Raw genomic sequence first — 19,826 nt, forward strand, 5'->3', positions numbered from 1 at the left:
CGCAAGCTGCCTAGCACCTGAGACAAAAATTGGCAAATGAGAAATTCCCAGAAAGATACGTGGAGAGAATTGGCACTTTGTGGCAAAAGACTAATATATAACAGCGTGCAGTCTGTTTCCAACTACTCCTTACGCAGCACATTTTTTTCTTCATTGGTTTTAAAACCAAAGTGTCTGCTTGCCTTTAGGGTGTCAAGGTAACGAATCAGACTTGTGTAAAGATGCTTTGGGTTCAAACCCTAGCTTCTGCGGATACACAGTCTCTATTTTCCAAAAGTAATAAATGAATTTGTTATATTCTTGGGCATTATTTCTTTAGCTGGAATGAAGTACGTTTTAGGCCACGTTTGTCACCTGAGTCACTGCTCTGCACTCAGGGAACGCTCTTTCTCAAACAATCGTTCAAATTAGGAAGCAAATATATTACCGGCAGCCAGCACTTTAGCTTGTAAGTATATTTTACCGCCATGTCTCCTAACTGGTGGAACACACTATAGTGTTTGTGACTGGTAGATCTGCCTCTCAGCCTAGCGCTGTCAGGTGTGTTTGCATAGCGCAGTATTCGTGCGTCTGTTATTGATCCGACAGGCACTTGTTTGATTCGACCTCCTTCATTTTTTTTTTATTTTCGTTAACTTGGTTCGTCAAACATTTTATTTACCTTAATCATGGTGTTCTTTCTTTTTTTATGACGCTTCGTACCAGGCAATACAGGGCTGCTGCTCCGTTCTGTAGCGGCACTGCGTCTAGAATTTTATTCATTCGTCACTTACCTTCAAAGGTTTTGTTAGACCTTTAGCTTAAGATACATACAAATATATTACACGCGAAAGCAATACAGCAGCGCGGAAGACAGTAAACTACCGATTGATGTCAAAATGTGTGCCGGTAAAATACCCCCTTCAATTTGTTACACTTACGTACAGTATTTTTGAAAAGCTGAAGTGAAATCGTACCCTTTAGTTCGATCTGGAGACGGCATGCATAAAAACACTGTTTATATAGCGACAAATAACCAAGTCGTGAGTATAGCCATTCAGGTAGGTCTGCACAACGTTAGTCATGATGAAATGTACAGGAGCGCTCGGAAAGAATGAGCTTATCTTATAACAACGTCGCTCCCAGCGGGGCTCCCAGCGTGGTGAATTTGACGGATTCCAAAGCGGGGCTAACAGGGATGGTAACACCTCACTTCGCACGCTTCTTCACCGTACGATCACAGCGCGCAAACACAACACGACACACAAAGGATGTTCACCGGCGGTAGAAGAGCGCATACGATGGCTTTTCCTTCAATAAATTCGATGTATCGCCAGCTGCACTGCAATGTCTGACCTTCGATGCTGGTTGAAAAGATTCGCACACGGCACATAAATCGCCAACAACACGAGCAAAGCTGTAAATTTGCACAGAAAAATGAGAACGACCACACGACCGCACCGCGCTGGTGCCCGCACATCCGGGATGGCGAACAAGCGATATTGGCTTGGTTTCAAGTCGGTTTGCGATGGCTATGCCACAGCTACGCATTCTTGTGAAAACTGAGCGTGAAAGCATTGACACGAGATATAAAAAAAACCTACGGCGGCTTGTGAGTCCTATGTTAACATTTACAGTAATTTTTTATAGAATTATTACCAACCCCTCTAGCAGCAGTAATATTATATTGCAGATAACGGAACTCCGCCGAGGTCGCGATGTTGGCTGTCAGCGCCACTGGCGGCAGTGGCAACGCCGCGTACTAGACATTCGTGACAGTGCGGTCACTTTAGCTAGTGTAGGAGGGTGCCAGAGGAACCAAAAGAACTGGTTATCGCCGGGTGTGGATGTGGATGGTACGTCCTTTGTGTCCGGGCGCCCGCTTCGGCGAACTGCAGCCGGAGAGAGGACGGAAGAATTCTGGAAAGTCCAATCCTTGAAAACAGCTTCACAGTTCTTGATCTACTTGCGGGCGCAGGATATTTGCGAGGCGCTTGTGTTTGAGAAACGTAGTCCACGGACGTGTTGACATCTTTAAAAGACATGCTTTCGTTAGCGAGAGAGCGGTTCGGCGTGTAACAAGCGGCACGCCAGCCCACTAATTTGTTCGGTTTCTCTTTTTTTTTTGTAGTGGCGTGAAGCAGTGTCAGGCTCGTTTCATCTTTTTGTGACCCTGTGCAGTGAAGATGAGTTGTTAATCAGCGCTTCAGTTTGTCTTTCTTCATTTATTTTCTTCGTTTGTTCGTTCAGTTCGTGTGAGCGGCGGCGCCTTGGACTGGCGAACGGAGTTCTTTTGCAGTGAAAGAACTGTTTTCACCTGTTTTAATAGAGCGTAGATGCGCGTTTGCTCCTCGTGGGATTCTCTGCATTCCACATTGCTGTTCCACTGTTGTTATCATAGACAGTTCACGGTATCCTCAAGGAAAGTTATGTATGACGGGGAATAGAACTCGCGTCCTTGGGCTCAGACCACGGCGGGGTGCGCGAGTGATAACTGGAGTAATGAAGTTCACGAGTGAACGACGATGAGGCCAAGCCTGCGTTCGCTTGATTTGAACGCTTGTTTTAAAAATTCGCTGTGTACAAAAATTTAATTATTCTTTTTTCGACGTGTAGGGATTTACACCAAAGTTTTGCTGGTTTTTTTTCTGAGTATTTATAGGCACAATTTTGTCACTGGAATATTCTTGTGCGTTTGGGTTTGTGAGATAAGTATTCATTTCTGCAAACAGCGCTGTTAGTATCGTGCCTCCACAGAAAAACACTGAATCATCGCACTAGGATGCGATGTCACATATGCCTTTTGTAGATGTAGCAGATGAAATCGCGTTTTAAATGTACCTCCTAACCAACTCCCCTCCCCGGAACACAAGGTATCACAGCATTGTATGTGTGAAAATGGGTAGGGGGAGTGACGACTTTTTATTGTCCCCAGAACTGGGACCCGAGATGTGTAGCCCCCCCCCCCCCCCCCGCCTTTCCGTTTTTTCCCGGCCGAGATATGCATGCTTCATGATTCCGCTCCAACTTTCCCGGAAGACTGACTTCGAATATGTCCACTGCCGCTAAAGCGGAAGCTTAGCAGTAGTGGAGATTGCTCGCCCATTATGTCAATTCGTGCTAAGGTATAAAGAAGAAAATCCGCTGCTATAGCAACGAAACGATTCCGCGGGAGTCACGTGCCAGAAGAGATGAGTCACTAGAGTTTTGTCAATGTTTATTTCCTCCATTGTTTTGTGCAAAGCATGTTGCGGCAGTATTTGAGGAAATGCAGTCAAAAATTGTCCAATATAATTGATTTCCCCACTTAGCAGGTATAATTATTAATTGGGCGAAGATGCTGCTGGTAAAGGCTACTGGCCTAAGGAGTTTTATCAGCTTTGAAAATTAAGGTCGAACCATAAAACATGGACAAAAAAGAAGGACACTGGTATAATTTTCAACAACGTATGTTCACCAACTAGCTCGACTCTCAATTTTACTTGATTTTTGTCAGTAGAAACTCTATTGAGCTTCAATTAAACGAAGTCATTTGATATTCTGTTGAGTTTTGTCTATTGAAACGTTGTTGACTTTTTATTGACTGCACTCAATAGAAATGTCAATGTAGAATAAAAAACATAAAGTAACCTAGTAGTCCTAATCCTGTAGACACAGTGGGCAGCGCTGAAAAAAATAGCCCTTCAAAGTGTATGTTTCAGCCTGATGAGTTTTGTCAATTGGTTCTCCAAAAAGTGTCAATAGACTGGTGTCAATTGGTTTTGTATTGCGTTTTCTCAATAAAAATTCTTTTGAGTTTCTACTGACACATCTCAATAGCCATTTGAGTTTGAATTATGTTTCTGTTGACTCAATAAAAACTCAACTGGAACTGAATTGAAACTCAAAATCCATTTTTGTAAGGGAGACACCGAAACAATTCAGTATGTGAGCTTAGTGATTCCCAGTTATACCAATTTATATTAGTTAGTTTAGGAAGTTTGAAAATTGCGAGAAACCTGAGGAAACGTTTATAATCGCTATTTATCAGAACCAGTTGCTCCGTCTGCCTTTTGTAATACCTCTTAAAACACAACCGAATTGGTATTCATCAATTTAGAAAACGGAGTCTCATTCGTTACAAGCAGTGCGCAAAGGTAGCGTTTCTCTAGCGGCCAGATGTGTGTATGTTGTCTCTTCATTTTGTTTTCCCGCCCTTCAAACCAACCCTTGATGTACCTTTGCCGTACGATCACTCAATTCAGTCAGGCCTGGTTTTTCGAAGAGCTGTCATAAAAGTTAATCCAGCGGTGCGAAGGAAGCGTGCAATGGAAGCGAAACTGTGCCAAAAGAGGCACAAAACCACCATCGCTAAAGCAGACGACAAAGCCGTACTGCCAACGCGCCCGCCCTCGGGCAGGCACCTCCGCGCGGGGAACGCTGGGCAACTTCGCCGTGCCACGTAGAGCGAGTGAAACCGTCCACTTCCCACCCTCCCCGTCACCGCCTCTGCAGCGTTGGGAGTTTATTTTCGTGCACGCCGCGAAAGAACCATTGGCGGGTAGAGGTAGAAAGCTTTGCTTTAAAAAGTACCAGAAATACTGAAACAGTTGTAGGAGATGAGATGGACTTTATTACATATGAACGGGGTGGTGCGCAGGGGACCAGGGGCGAGGAGTGGGCTACACGGAGCGGGTAGGGCGCAAAACCAACCTCTTGCTTCTCCTCTACCTTTAAGGGCAGGTCAGTTATTTAACGTTGCCTGATCAGATAGTTTTCTTCTTCTCACGGATGGGTCGTTACGCATGTTACTCGATTCTGGCTTAACCTCTGTAAAGTTAAGTCGGTACAGTCATGACTCAAGGCGGGTTGTGCATTACTGCAGGTGGTCGTGTGAATTGCCATTGAGGTTGCTGTGTGCGAGGGAAACAAAATCGCAATATGTGTCCAGGAAGGCCACAGTTATAGCAAACAGGAGGTGGTCGGTGCGCAACCATTTTAAGTGCGAATGCACTTCTTAAGCGACCCTGAACCTGCGTCCACCGGCGATGTCCGCGCACGTGGAAATGGGCGCGCGCAGCCTGGCCGCTGACATGGCACATACCCACGTGGGGGATTGGCCAGGAATCTCCTCGTCTTCCGTGGCAACGGGAGGAGATGGGCGCGCGCTGCCTGGCCGGTGACATGGCACATACCCACGTGGGAGATTGGCCAAGAATCGGGCGTGAGAAGGGCTAATGCACCTGCTTAAAGGAGTACTGACACGAAATTTCAAAGCTGAGATCCGCTCTAGCAATCAAGTACAACGACAACACAAATAGGTGTCTGTGAATAAATGCATCTTTCTTTCTTTGTAGTTGTGTGTGTGTGTGTGATCTCTCTTTCGCGAACATTACCGAACCGCGCAAAGTCAACTCGTGCATTCGCACTTTCACATTCTTCCCCTCGGGGAAATGCGGGGAATTTTTTTAGGAAGAAGTCCTCTGTAGTCCACAGGTACTCGGCACCCAGTGTCATTGTTGGGCGTTGCAAACCTCCGGGACGGGGACTGAGAGGCGGGGGCACCACAGCGTTCATATGAAAAAGGGCTCGGCGAACGCATCGAACTTTGCTCACACCATGGTATTAAGGACTCCTTTGGTGACTCTTGCACTACACTCTGTTTATAGACGGGGTCGAATGCAGGACAATGGTGGTCGGGCAGGCCGCGGCAAACACCCTTCTGGAAAACCTCTTCTTCGATAATTCTGCGAACCAGGGACGCGGAAGGGCCCGAATTGAACTGCCAACGTCGCCGCAGTGGTGACGTTTACTAGAAGTCCGAACTAGGGTGAAAGCCGCCGCATTTTCAGTTCTCAAATGCCCTTCAGTGGCGAATCATGTCCTGTGCGGACGGAAGGTCTTGGTTTGTTATTAAAAAGTTATACGCGTCCTCAGAAATTCCCTTGGGCAGTTGACCCACCTCGTCCTCATCGGAAATTCCGCAGTTAACGAAGTCGAACAACTTGAGCGCTCCCTAGATGTTTGTTGTGCAAATCTGTCCGTGAACCTGGGTTCGTTACGCGAGGGTTCCTTCAGCCTTTTTATGTCTGGCTACAGAATCCTCGAAGTAGTTGTTCATCTCGCAAACAAATACGATTGCGTTGCGATGGGCAAGTTGGTTTAGGTTCGTGATGAAAACAGCGCAAGGAAAGACGAAGACAGACACAGGATAAATAAGCGCCGTGTTTGTGTTTACCCTACGTCTGCATTCGTTCTTTCTTGAGCTTTCTTCACCATTGGTAGCAAAGGTGTTCCACATAGCAAACGTTTCCTCGTGGGTTTCAAACCACAGGAACACCTGTAGTTCCGGCGAAGCAGGGGCCCAGGTTGACGAGCTGAGATGCCGGGCCCAGCGGTTGTACTTGCTGCCCCTTCCATAATGTGCCAGGCAATCTTCTGCGTCCTCTTCCGGAGTCCCAGAAAACATGCGCCGTTCCCTCTGGGGGGGAGAGGGGGGTAGGCGCTCACAATGCTTGGAGAAGCAGCGCCCGTCAATTGTGTGTCCGGCACGTTGGGCTGTCGTGGGGTTGGCCCGGTTAGCCACCTGCTCAGTCGAAACTCGTCGGTTGTTTTTAGGTTGACGATACCCAGCGCTTCGACCAAATGACACGGTTGAAGGAGATGAGATGGCTTAATTACAGGTGTCACGGGTCGATGCGCAGTGAACAGAGGCGGGGAGCGGTTTGTTGGTTGGTTGGAGCCATGACAAGAATGGCACGTACCCACTCTGGGGTATTGGCTGAGCCTGATTGTGGTTTTGTAGGCGAATCAGGACTCCATACTGCCTACGTCCGGGTCACCAATTACGTAGGCGGCGGAATGAAGTGGTGGGGCCTAGCCCACATTTATTCACTGTTGCGTGGGGACAACATGTGCCCGAGAATCGGAGAGCGCCCATGGAGTGCGGCCGAGCAGCGCAGAAGCCATGATATTCTGTCTCGCGTGCTCGTCGTGCCTCTCGAGGCCACACGCTGCTGCGATGGAGGAGCGGCCAATGATGGTGATGGTGGGCGCTTGCAGTCGATGGCGAAATGGCCGCTACAGAGCTTACCACCACCAACGACTGCAGGTTCTGTTGGGATTGTCATCTGCCGGGTTTTCATGACGTAGTGGTTGAGGACAGTGTCTTTTAAGCCGTCATACGCACTGGGGCCTGGGGTCGGCAGCTGGATCTGCTCAATGAGGTCAGCAGGTAGCTTCTGTAATGTCACGAGGTACCTGATTTGCGGGAGCAGATGTCATGTACATAAAAATGGCTCTCCAGGATGACGAACCATGCAGGGTGGCGCTTGTGATGGAGTCAATTAAAATATTAGAACTTCTTTTTATGTATTTCCGGCAACAAACGGGTATTTTGAAATAATTAGTTTTTCTGTGTGTTTATCCTTTCTTCTGTAAATATTTTTATGTATACCTATACTGAAACGTATTTCGTATTCTGCTGTGTATACTTTAAAGACCATCCGCCTTTAAGATTGCAGTTCTTCTATCTTTTTCTTACTGCATTTTTCTGCTGTTTGTGTAGACTACGTGTATGTAAAATCTTCAAAACCAGCTGCTATGGTCTCGGGAAGAGACTGGCAGTATTTTAAATAAATATTAAACAAAATAAATAAATAAAACGTAATCAGCAAGAGAAGGTCTGGGAGAGCGGGGAACGTTCTTCCCGTGCCGTCGTCCGCGTTGTGGCTTGGGAAGCAGCGTTGCGAAGTCATGGCGAAGCCGCTTGTCCGGGTCACCAAATTGTAGGTGGCCGACAAAATGGTGAGGCCGAGCCCACATTTATTCACAGTTGCGTGGGGACGACAACATGGCCCCGAGAATCGGAGAGCGCCCGTGGAGTGCGGCCAAGCGGCGCGGAAGCCATGATGTTCTGTCTCCCGTGGCTCGGCGTGCCTCTCGAGGCCACGCGCTGCTGACGATGGAGGCAGCGGCTAATGATGGTGATGGTGGCCCCTTGCAGTCGATGGCGAAGTGGCCGCTACAGTTTCATTATTGAAGAAGCTTACGAATTCAAGGGAAAATAAAAGTGGGATAATGGTGGGTAAAACAACGCTAACAATTTGCGAACCGAAAAAAAATGAAATTCAATACTGCTGTAACAACGGGTATTTTAATAAATAATTAAGAAATTGGATGATGCGATTGATTAACAAGAGAAGTGACTTGGTTTGGGAATAAAAGAGTGAAGAGGGGTCATCGCATTGCGGGTACCAAGCAGAACTAACTTCTTCCTTTTCTTCTATTATTCGCCGCAGGTGAGTTCTTTAAAAGTTGTAAACAGTGCTTCACAATTGACCGCTGAACGCGATGGCCGATAAGTAGAAATACAGCAGCCGGTCGAAGTGATTCGAACTAAAAGACAAAGAAACGAAAGCGAAATAAAATCACAAATACTGACACGGTTGCAGGGGATGAGATTGACTTTATTACAGGTGGCACATGGTGGTGTGCAGAGACCAGAGGCGGAGTGCGGTCAGCACACAGCGCCTAGTGCGCAAAACCAACCTCCTCCCTCTCTTTTACCATTCACTGCAGGTCAGTTCTTTAAAAGTTGTAAGCAGTACCTGCCGTGTGAACAGTGAAAATGGTGGCGCGTAAGCAGAAGGAAAGAACCCGGTCGAAGTAATTCTAACTAAAACACAAGGAAACGAACGCGAACAAAAACCACAAATCGAATGTAGGAGTAACAAAATTGTTATAAGTATCGGTGGTTGGCTATAAATATGACTTTATCTGGTGATTTGCTTCTTTCGCAGGCAAGAAGCAAATCACTGAGGTAAAGCGTAGCGTGCACCCCTGTTTCAGGAGAGAAGATATTAGTATTTTTTTCAACTCGCCACATGTAAATATCCGATGCAGCTTGTCGGTGTCAATGTCGTTATATTTTATAGAGCGTAATACTTCAGATGTTTTCGCAAGTTCACCGTGGCCACACCTAAGACACACCATGTAACGGAAGTTCAAGCCCTTATTGCTCGCACCAGGCGTGCAGTAAGAAGCAACAGTTTGCGAAGTGTAAAAAGGGTGTGCATATAAAGGTCTGCACACACACGGACGCAAATACTGCAGATGCTTTGTGCAGATATTTAAAGCTAAGGTGTTCCGATCTAGCTATGTTTGAGGACAAGCGTGTCGGCCTGCTTTTAGGGTGACTACATCGCCTGAGGGTTAAATAGGCTTTTTGTGGGTGTTGAGGCGAATCGCTCAACGGTCTTCACAATGTGGTTTGAAGTTTAATGGAGTGATGTCCTTGGACATGTTCTGGCACCAAAACAAAACATTATTATATATCCTTACAATTTGGTTAGAGTAATGGCGGGCTTAACCACTATTAACAAAAAAGACCGGCCAATAACAGCGCTTGACAAGCCGATGAAGTGTGCACACGAGTTTGTAATCCAAAGCGTTTATCAAGCATAAACTCTACCGGCATTAGAATGCACTCTTATGAAAAACCAGAAAGGTAACCCTTTATTTCGTTTATGCTAATATATAGTCGTGTCAAGCTTAGAGCCTTCAAGTTGAAAGCAGCTGGATGGCCTCCGTCAGTCGAGCAATAAGGACAGGAAACGCTAGCAATCTGGCGATCGCCATAAGGTTTGATTAGGAATAAAAACTTTCCTTCAAACTTCAGCTGCTATAAACAGAAGAATTTAGACAGCGATGCATATTGTCTATTCGGGATTTCTCTTTCAGGCACATATCCGTACAAAATGGTAGCAGAAGAATTATGATGAGCAGAATCAGCTAATAAAATTGTTACAATGCCCTGAACAGATCTAAAATGCGGCATTCGAGCGTCAGCAGAACACTCTTGCTCAGGGGTAAGAGAACGACATCGGAAACATGGTCCGCTGCGGCTGTAGTGCATCTGCAGGACTGAACCTACACCAGGGTTAAAAAAATTTCCAGAAATTCAGAGAACTGTCAACTAAAGCGCAGCATTCTTATTTCTTTCATACCCTAAAGGCCCGAAGGGGCATTACATGGGGAAGGGATAGATTGGGGTTGTCAAAAGTACCGTAGATTTTTTCAGCACAACATAACAATGAAGGCAGGGATGCTGTACATGACTATTACATTGAGAAACTTACGGTACAATACAGAAACAACGCCAAATAACAATACATTACATTGAATGAAAAAAGGCGTTCATGCAAAATAAATTTAGAAACAATTAAAAAAACAAAACAGCGCAAAAAGTACACTCAACTGAAGCAAATAATACAGAGAGAGAGAGAGAAAGTAAAGAAACATTTTATAGAGCAAACAGTGGTGGTCGAGCCGTCACTCGGTGGGGTGGCTTCGCCTCAGTCCAGGTACCCTTGGGCCTTGGCTGCAGCCCTGGCACGGGTGACCAGAAAGATCTGGTCAGCGTGACGGGAGCTGGTCAGCAGGCCCTCCCACTGCTCTGCGGAAGGTCTGGGATAGCGGGTAAGCGATGGGGTGTTTTGACAGGCCCACACCATGTGGTAGGTAGTATTAAGAGAGGGAAGAATTGGCAGGTGAGGGTGTACTGGGTAGGGGAGATAGCGTGGAGGATGGGTGCGTTGTAATATATGTATGTTTGTAATCGACCCCAGATGGCTGCTTCCTCCTTGGTTAGTTGAGGGTGAGGTTGAGGTAAAGTGAGGCGAAGGTTGCGATAATGGTGCAAGATGTCGTGGTAGCGTGATGGAAGAGCGGGAGGTAGAGGAGGCTGGACCGTGGGTTCTGTTCCTGAGGGAAATGCCCGGTGTGGAAGGGCGCGGGCAGCGGCGTGAGCCGCCTCATCTCCCTCGAGGGAAGAGTGGCCAGGGGTCCAGACGATGTACAGCTCGGTGAAGGGATTGATTGTAAGGGAAGTGAAATGCGTCCACGTTGAATGTTACGGCGGGCTTGCTGGGAATCTGTTAATATTGTAAGGTATTCGGAGCCAGTTGTAGCGGCGATGGCTATGGCAATTTCTTCGGCAGTGGTGGTTGATGTCGAGAGAGTTGTGAGAGAGGTGAGAAGTGTGTCTTCTGAGTTTACAACCGCCAGAGCATGAGCCTGGCGTGTGAGGTTTAGGGCGGCGTCGGTGTGGAGAGTATCGGGGTGAAAGTGGAATTGTGATCGAAGATGCTTAACCCGGGAGAGCCTTCTACCCTCTTTGAATTCTGGGTGCATATTGTTAGGAATTTCAGATACAGTAATGTGGTGCCGGATTGAAGATTGAATGCGCTGAAGGGCTTGTGAAGCAGGTGGGGTCGGGTATCCGAGATTCTAGAGGACGTGTCGGCCGGTAGTGGTAAGCAGGAATCTGGTGAGTTGGCTGTTGCGTTGAGCTTCCAGGAGTTCTTCGAGGGTGTTGTGGATTCCGAGCTGGAAAGAAAAAAAAGAAAAATAACAAAAGAAAGATTTATGCGACATCAAAGAACTTCAGGAAAGGTTTTTAGTGCATGTTGAAAGGAAGATGAATCGGACCGTTCTTCGATGTGAGCAGGCAACGAGTTCCATTCTGGGCTTGCAAGAACTCAAAGAGAATTTTTATACCTTTCTGTTTTAGCGAAAATTGGTCTAAGTTTGAAAATGTGGTCTACCCGGGCGGAGGTATGGTGCGGTGGAATGATATGAAGCGGGGAAAACGGCTTGCTACTGTGGTACAGCGACTGAAAAAAAGATAGTCGAGCCAACTTTGGGCGCGTTGCAAGCGAGGGAAGATGAAGTGATTTCTTTAAAAAAGATACGCTTTGGTAGCGCAAGTACGAGGACGTGATGAACCGGGTTGCCTTGCTCTGGACGGATTCCAAGAGGTTAGTTAGGTTTGCGCCCTGGGGATGCCATATGATAGAAGCGTATTCCAGTGTGGGCTGGAAAAGGCAATTGTATGCATGAAACCTGGTTTCTTTGGTTGAGAAATGTAGGCGCCTCTTCAGAAGGCCAAGTTTTTTAAGGGCTTTAGTAGTTATGTGTTCGACGTGGCACGTACACCCTAAATGTGCTGTAAAAACACACCAAAATATTTAAATGATTGAACTGTATCTATTGGAGTACCATTTATATTGTAGTTAGCAGGGACGGTCTCGGGGACAGAACTAAACAATATTGGTCTGATTTTTTTCTACATTAATTTCCATTAGCCCGCGGCTACACCATTCCTCTAGCTTAATGAGATCAGATTTAAAGATGATTGAGTCGGCTGGACTACGTATCTCTCTATATACTACACAGTCGTCCGCAAACAGGCGAAGTGATGATTTGACGCTGCATGCTATGTGATTTAATTAAATCAGGAATAATAGAGGACCTAACACTGACCCCTAAGGAACTTCAGATAAAAGGCGTGTTTATTTAGAAATATAATTGTTTAATTTGACTGTCTGGAAACGATTGGTTAAAAATTATTCTATTCATCGTGTTGTGTTTTGGTCAAGTTGGAGGTGGCGAGTTTTTAGTAACAAACGTTTATGTGGCACGCGATCGAAGGCTTTTGAGAAGTAAATGAAAATTGCATCAAGAGGTCGCGAAACGTTTGGAGCGGAATGAAGGTCGGTTACCAATTCGAAGAGCTCTGTTTGGCAACAAAGATCTTTACGAAAGCCATGTTGGTTGTTTAAGAGCAGGTTTCTGAGGCTAAGGTGGGTCATTATATGCGTGAATAATGTGTGTTCGAGTAATGTACAACAGATTGATGTTAGTGAAATTGGCCTGTAGTTATTTGGGATTGTACTGTCACCCGATGTAAGAATTCGGCTCAGATGCGCTGATTTCCAATCTTGCGGTATGAATCCCGAATCAAGTGATCATTGAAAAATGTAAGAAAGAAAATATGACGATAACTGACTTGTTAGTTTTAGAATAGTGCAAATTTAAAGCGCAACAAATTTAGACAAAAGACGAATGACACAAGGACAAGCGCTTCCTTGCGCTTGTCCTTGTGTCATTTGTCTTTTGTCTAAATTTGTTGTGCTTTAAATTTGCACAATGGAGTACCAACTATCTTGAACCCTCACGTGGTTAGTTTTAGAAGTTTCGAACTAATTCCTTCTGGTCGTGCGCTAGTCTTGAGTACGAAGCGATCTATTGCGCAGGCTACGCCAGGCATAATGATTGCGATAGCGGAAAGGGGTGTGGAATGTTAAAGGACGACAACTCGAGAGAGCTATCTAGTGGTCGCTCAACGCTGGAAACATAAGAGAAGTAAGTGTTCAATTTTTTATCACATTCCGCAAAGGGCAAGGTCTTGCCATCTTCAGTTGTGAGGGGTAGGGCAGAGTTGTTGTTCTTTGGATTAATATCATTGCAAAAATTTTTACAGTAAGTTTTTAAAAGGTTTGGGAGCGTGAAATTGTAGAGTTCATTTTTGGCCTTTTGAATCGAATCAGCGCCCGCGCTGGGGGTACTCTTGTATTTAGGCCAGTCATCGGGGTCGTTCGTTTTAGACGATTTCTGGTGTGCTCTTGTCTTCTTATTTACGCTTCTTTTTACTTCTCGGGTAAACCAAGAATCATTGAATTTTTTGCTTATTGATAGCTTAGGTGCACACAATTCTTCCACTTCCTTTAGTTTATCGCGGAACAAACACCGGTTATGCTACACTGAACGATTTGCAAAGTTGAGTTCAAAGTCTTCATAGAAGCTCTGACACAAACCGTTTAGTTTTTCAATGTTGGTTCGGCTGTAGTGAAAGATATGTTTCTTAACTTCAGATTTGTCGGCACGTGGTAGGGACAACGAGCAATGTACGGCGCTATGGTAACTGATTTCGTCCAGTATGTTTGTTTTAGCAAGCTGTGGGTGATTTCGGAGTACAAGATCTAGTATGTGGCCGCCGCGCGACGGTTCATGTACGAGTTGTTTGAGATTATTGATAATGAAGTAAGTGCAGAAAGCTTAGTTGTTCATGGCGATTACGTTGAGCACGAACGGTAAGAGAGTCCCAGTCAATATCAGAATAATTAAAGTCACAGGCAACAATTAACACACAACTGGGAAACTTGAGGAAAATGGTATCGATGGAATCGTTAAGAATGTTAATGAAATCCTGCCGGCTATCAGGTGTTTAGTAGCAGGCAACGATGACGCAGTGAACATGTTCAGAATAGGAAGAAACCCAAACGATTTCAAGAGGGGAGGAAATGAAAATAACTGATGGGTGCTAACTAGATTTTACGCCGAATATAAATCCTCCCCCTCGGCAGCCCGTTCTATCTTTGCGAAAGATCGCAAACGACGAGCGAAGTGTTAAGTTGGAACATCTTCAGATAGCCATGTTTCGGTGCCTTCAAATATATCAGCCGTACACGTGAACAAAATTGCGTTTAGGGTGTCAATTTTGTTATACATGCTACGAAAAGTTGCAACAAGCAAGGATATCGGTTTGCGAGACTTAGTTTTGTGAAGTGGCCCTTTAGAGGGTCATTGTGGAGAGGCCGCTTTAACTGAGGCCACCTTGACAACGCAGTCGCTTGCAGCATCATAACAAAAAGCAGAGTTATGCGTGTGCAGTTTGTTATTAAAGCGCACGGTGCATTCCTCGGTGCTTTTGCGGTTCGATTTCGCATAAACGCTGAGCTTTTTCCGGGCTAGCTGTACTTTGGGTGAAAAATCTTCTTCTAGCCAGACTTTGGGCGTTTCAAGATTTTTCAAATGTTAGCCGTTACTAGGGAGCTCCAGTTTTGATTTAAAGTTTAGAAATTTAACAATAACGGGACGGTGAAGGTCAGGTCGGGGTTTCCCTAGTTTATGGGCTCTCTCAATATCTCCAGCTTTGATTTCAAGGTGGGTTGAAAAACAAATCTTTGACGACACGTTCCGAATGCGTATCATTCATTCTATTCTTCAGGAACGCCTCTAATGGTAAGGTTGTTACGCCTCATACGGTTGTTCATGTCATCAGCGACATCCGCAAGACCTTCATTTATTTTACAAACGTTCGCCTTAACCTCCTGCACGGAATCAACCGCCACGTCAACCGTTTTTGGGAATTCCGACACATTGTTCACAGTTTTGTCCATATCAGTCAAACGGGCCTCAATACTGCTTATTTGCAGTTTGATTGCGTTCAAACTAGTCGTCGTTTCTTTATGGCAGTTATTTAACAAAGTTACAACTTCCTCGATCTTAGGCCCTGGGTTGGACTCAACGTCACCCCCTGCCTAAAGCAGGAGCAATGCCAAGCACGCGGACAGCAGTAGTGTCGAGGGCCTCGGACCGAGAACGCTGATTAAATTCATTCCGGCCACAAAACGTCTCCGAGAGTGGCACTGTAGCGAATGACAGGCAAAAAACCTGCCGATGCGCACCCGATAGGTGCCCACGTCGACACCCATGGGAACAAAAGGGGGGATAAGAGGCCACAAAATCTTTCAGTACACGGATTGAGCGGAAAAATTCCTACCTAGAAAGGCAAAACACAGCGGTTACACAGCTGCCACTTGTGGCCGCGAATCCCGAAAGGTTGGTGATTCTCTGGGGGCTTGTTCTGAGTATGAGTTCTTTACAGCAACTGCTTTTGGTTTTCTAAATCCTTTCTAATTCAATCCGTTTACGCTATTATAACCACCACAGGCGGGACTTGCGCCAAATATGCATCATTGTGGAAAGGGAGGGCGTTATCCAGTGCGACATTTTCCGTCATTTTTTATATTTTTATCTTTTAGTTTATAAAAATTTTGTTAAACCAGTTATCTCCATTCATACCATTATAACGATTACCGGTGTTACTTGCGCCAAGTCTGCATTATTGTGGAAATGCAGGGCGTTACACGGTTCACCATTTCCCGTAATTTTTTTATATTTTTTTATTGTTCAGTTTTTCATTATTTCGTTCGACAAATCATCTCAATTTATGCTATTATAACGGTTATAGGTGGAACTTCCGCGAATTTTCATGATTGTAGAAATGCAGAGCGTTATACGGTTCGGCACTTTCGGTTTTTTTTTTTTTTACTGTTACTCTTTTTTTAGTTTTTTCAGAATTCTGTCGTGCAATCATCCCCATTTACTCTAACATAACGATTAGAGGTAGAACTTTCAGGAAATCTGTATTAGTGTGAAAATCTAGGGCGTTACATGTTCCTGGCAGAGGGGTACTGGGAAAAGAATGCTAGGCATTAAAATATGTTGCACGAGCATTGCATTTCATATAGCCGTTATGAGCGCTGGTCCTGTGTAACTGTCTCTTCATGTGCCGTCTTCTGGCGCTTTTTACCGCGTTGATCTTGAGCCGCCCTGACGGGCAACATTTATTAACATTTTGAAAATTAATCTGTAAAGAGAACACTTTTGTTGATTAATTCACTACACTTCCATTAGCTCATTACCTACCATTACCTAGTTCAGCTTCCACTTTTTTTATTTTTACAACTTTTGTTCCTATCTATACTTATGTCACGGACGTACGTTTATAAAATAAAGGTAGGTGAATGTAAGAAATATTACGAATTGGTTTTTTTAAGCAGGCAGAGCCAAGACCAGTTTAAAGCATTGCTTGTGGAAAAACGCAAGTGTGCCAGGGTAAACAACCAGCACATATGCCATGATTTAAGGGTCGCCAAATTTATATACACTCAAACTACCACACTCGCTTACACCATCGTGTAATACGAAGAAAAAAGGTCTTGTAATATTCGATTCTAAAATAAGTCCAACTTCTACCAAGTTAGCCGTGCGCGCCGCAGAGCATACAAAATAGGACAAAGCGAGTCAATCATGAAGCAAGGCCGCTCTACGCGTCTTGCGCGCTTACCGAGAAACTCTCAGTAGGCTATGTGCCAAGTGGGAGTGGCTGAGAGGCGTTGTACGAAAGTAGCCCGAACGCCGACCTCTCTCTTTTTCCCCTTTCCTTCTATTCGACTGCCCGCGTGCCGGTTCTGCGGCATCGGCGACACGTAACCGTTCGTTGCAATATGAGCGGCGCAACAACAAACCTCGGGGCTTCCCGCCGGGTAGAGTAGCCACTGCCACTTAGGCAGCGGGAATTTGTGAAAGACCGTAATCGCTGGAAATACACGCTCACAGAAATGCGTCCCTTGTCACAAATAGATGTGCTATATAAACGCGACGCCGCCAGTTAAGGACGCACACAACCCTCTAGGATCTCCTGGTGAACAGCAACGAGAAACGTGAGTTGCACGGCCTGACGGTGGATGATACCCAGGCAGAGAATGTGCTGATAATTTTTGCGTTAACGTAGTTATGTTTTCGTGACTCAATGAAGCTTCTAATCGAAAACTTCTGTCACTATTGCAGTAGTGTTATGAAGAATGTGGCCGTGAAGATACATTGCTGTAGCCAATTCTCGGTAGCCATGAAATCTAAGTATGCTTCTTTGCTGTATCATTGCAGGATGTTAATTGGCCGCGAAATATAACGATACCAACCTCTCATCCAACCAGGCGGTTTTCTTTGGTTATGTACGGCGTTTTCATTAGCGGGGCGGTTTAAGCTTAAATTGTATCCGTGCCTGCCGTAGCTCAAAACTTGATCGGCCGATCAAATTGGAGAGGAAAAAAATGCCAGGCCAAGAAGTGTGAGTGAAAGAGGCGAGTAGGTAAAAAACCGATGAGCAGTTTTGTGGAGTGTGCTCAGCAGGATAAAAACGCTTCCCGTGGTGGGAATCGAACATGTGTCCCTCGCGTTACGAAATAGCCTTCTACCCGATTCTCCTATCATCGCATTCGGGTCGCACAGGATTTACTTTGAGTTCCCAGAGGAAGAGTTCGCTTTGGACATCGGATGATGTGAACTTGGATGTTTGGCTTGGGACTTTGGCACGTCATATATTGGAGTTTAAGAGGGTGGATTGTGCACTTTGACTTTACTCAGTCTAGCATGAAAAGACCGCAAGTTCCGCTGTTTCCTCAGTCTTCGCATCCAATTTGCGAAGTGGCGTAATGTTTGTTTCTCCTAACACAAGAAAGGCCCAATATTGGTCCCATGCTGTTTATATTTTGTCTTCTCATTATACCCCAATATATCGTGCTGAACAATAAAAACATTATGCCGCGTAATCCATATACAATGCAAATTCCGTAGCAATAGAAACAGCATTACCCAATTCGAAATAGACTTACTGCCTTCCCCAGGCTTAGGTACTGATAGGCTAGGTATTCTATGCTTTTTGAGTTTGAGTATCGACATTTATCACAATATTCTAGCCATAGCCGCAGTCGAAATTGTGCAAACGTGACAGGTAAAAAAACGGAGCGCCTTTCGCGCACAACTGTACTAAACATAAACACCAGCCACTGATACTTTAGGGCAGAAGTAAGGCACCTCAGCAGTACATCGCTAGACTGGGAATACGCTTCGCATCGACACAAATTGCAGGATAAGCGCATAAATGAAAAGAAATGTTTATTATAAATGTTGAAATGCAGACGCAAAGAGTGAACACAATGGCGCTTGATTTGATCTAAATAAATTGTGGCTAAGATCTTCCTGATCAGTTTTTTTTTGACAAGGATGGAGATATTAATTTTTTTAAGTCTTAAAGCCTCCACTCGATCGCTAGTTTTTTGTTCCATAATATTGTTTGTGCCTCTGTCTTGGCAGAATGAGCGGCGATAGGGACTCTCTTCAACTTTTGTATCACGAGGGCTTTTGATAACAGCCAGCCGGACTTCGCCTCGGAAGCTGTCAAATAAAAGGTGTCCTCGAGCACATTGGCATGAAGCGCTGTAAACAGCAGGCAGTCTTCTAACTTGGAGAGAGAGTTGATAGAATCAATTTCTCTGGAGTGTTTGTGAAACTTTTATTTCTGTTTTATTTAAACATGCTTCTTTTTTTCTACAGGTGACAATCCAGCCATGATTTCGGTTAACGCCAAGACCATCCTTGTAGCCCTCGTGGTGCTGGCAGCCCTGTGCAGCCTAGCAGCCGCCCAGTTCGGAGGCGGCTATGGCCGTGGCTTCGGTGGAGGCCGTGGATTCGGTGGAGGCTTCGGTCGTGGATTCGGAGGTGGCCGTGGATTCGGAGGAGGCCGAGGATTCGGAGGAGGCCGGGGATTCGGCGGAGGGCGTGGGTTCTACGGATAAACCAAGCTGTATCAACCGAGCGTTGCTGAAGAGAAACGCCAGCTGCGCATGACCCACCGAAAATCATCACAGTCACAGTCATCGTCTTCGTGAAATAAATTATATTTTTATGCCAGATGTGTTACGGAACATTTTATACCGAATTCACGACTCTGCTTAATCAATATTCACATTAGCAAAAGTCCTACAATGTTTTTGAAGGTTTCACAGATGCTCGAAGGTTTCGCATGATGTTCGTGGATTTAGCTACAGGTACGGTCAAACTAACTAACGCCTATTTTCGCTGCAATAACCATATGTTCTTTAATCAGAGACGTCGGCCATCTGTACACCATGCTGCGGGCCGTCCGCCTGCCAGGGAAGCCTGAGTTTTGAATTAGCGAGCTTATACTCTGCCATTGAAACAAACCCCAGGGTGACAACACGTCAAAAAGCGTTGTTTTATCTTATTGCGCTTCTAAACAAACGACGAACCTCCCTAAAGGGGTAATATAGGTGATACATCAAAGACGTACATTTTAAAGCAAAACTTCTGGCGTAGGACTGATGTCTTTTGCAGTCCATCCAAGATGTACTTCAGGACAGCCAACTGTCTCTGACTGTGATGATGAGTGTGAGTGAAATAAAGAAAAAAATCAGATTGATTTTCGTGGTCATAATCGAACGAGGGTCCTTCACGTCACGAGGCCGACGTCTACCCGATTGCGACCGCGACCAAGCAGATTGGATTTGGAGGGGGGCCCATGGAAGTGCAAAATAAACAAAAATAAACCGACAATGGTTGAAGTCTTGTGATAGCCATAGAATGCTCGAATCAGTAAT

The 19,826-nt window shown here is 45.4% G+C and overlaps 1 long non-coding RNA gene across 1 annotated transcript; it reads left to right on the plus strand.

Annotated features, from left to right (window-relative positions):
* The first annotated feature begins 16,878 nt into the window (after nt 1–16,878).
* Nucleotides 16,879–19,119, plus strand: LOC144175796 (uncharacterized). The gene is made up of 2 exons (XR_013323690.1): nt 16,879–17,090; nt 18,763–19,119. It is a non-coding gene; the product is annotated as an uncharacterized LOC144175796 (long non-coding RNA).
* Nucleotides 19,120–19,826: the final 707 nt, after the last annotated feature.

The sequence above is a fragment of the Haemaphysalis longicornis genome, unplaced genomic scaffold (genome assembly GCF_048455015.1).
Source record: "Haemaphysalis longicornis isolate Haplotype H1 unplaced genomic scaffold, Haemaphysalis longicornis Haplotype H1 scaffold_3, whole genome shotgun sequence".
In the NCBI taxonomy this organism is placed as follows: domain Eukaryota; kingdom Metazoa; phylum Arthropoda; class Arachnida; order Ixodida; family Ixodidae; genus Haemaphysalis; species Haemaphysalis longicornis.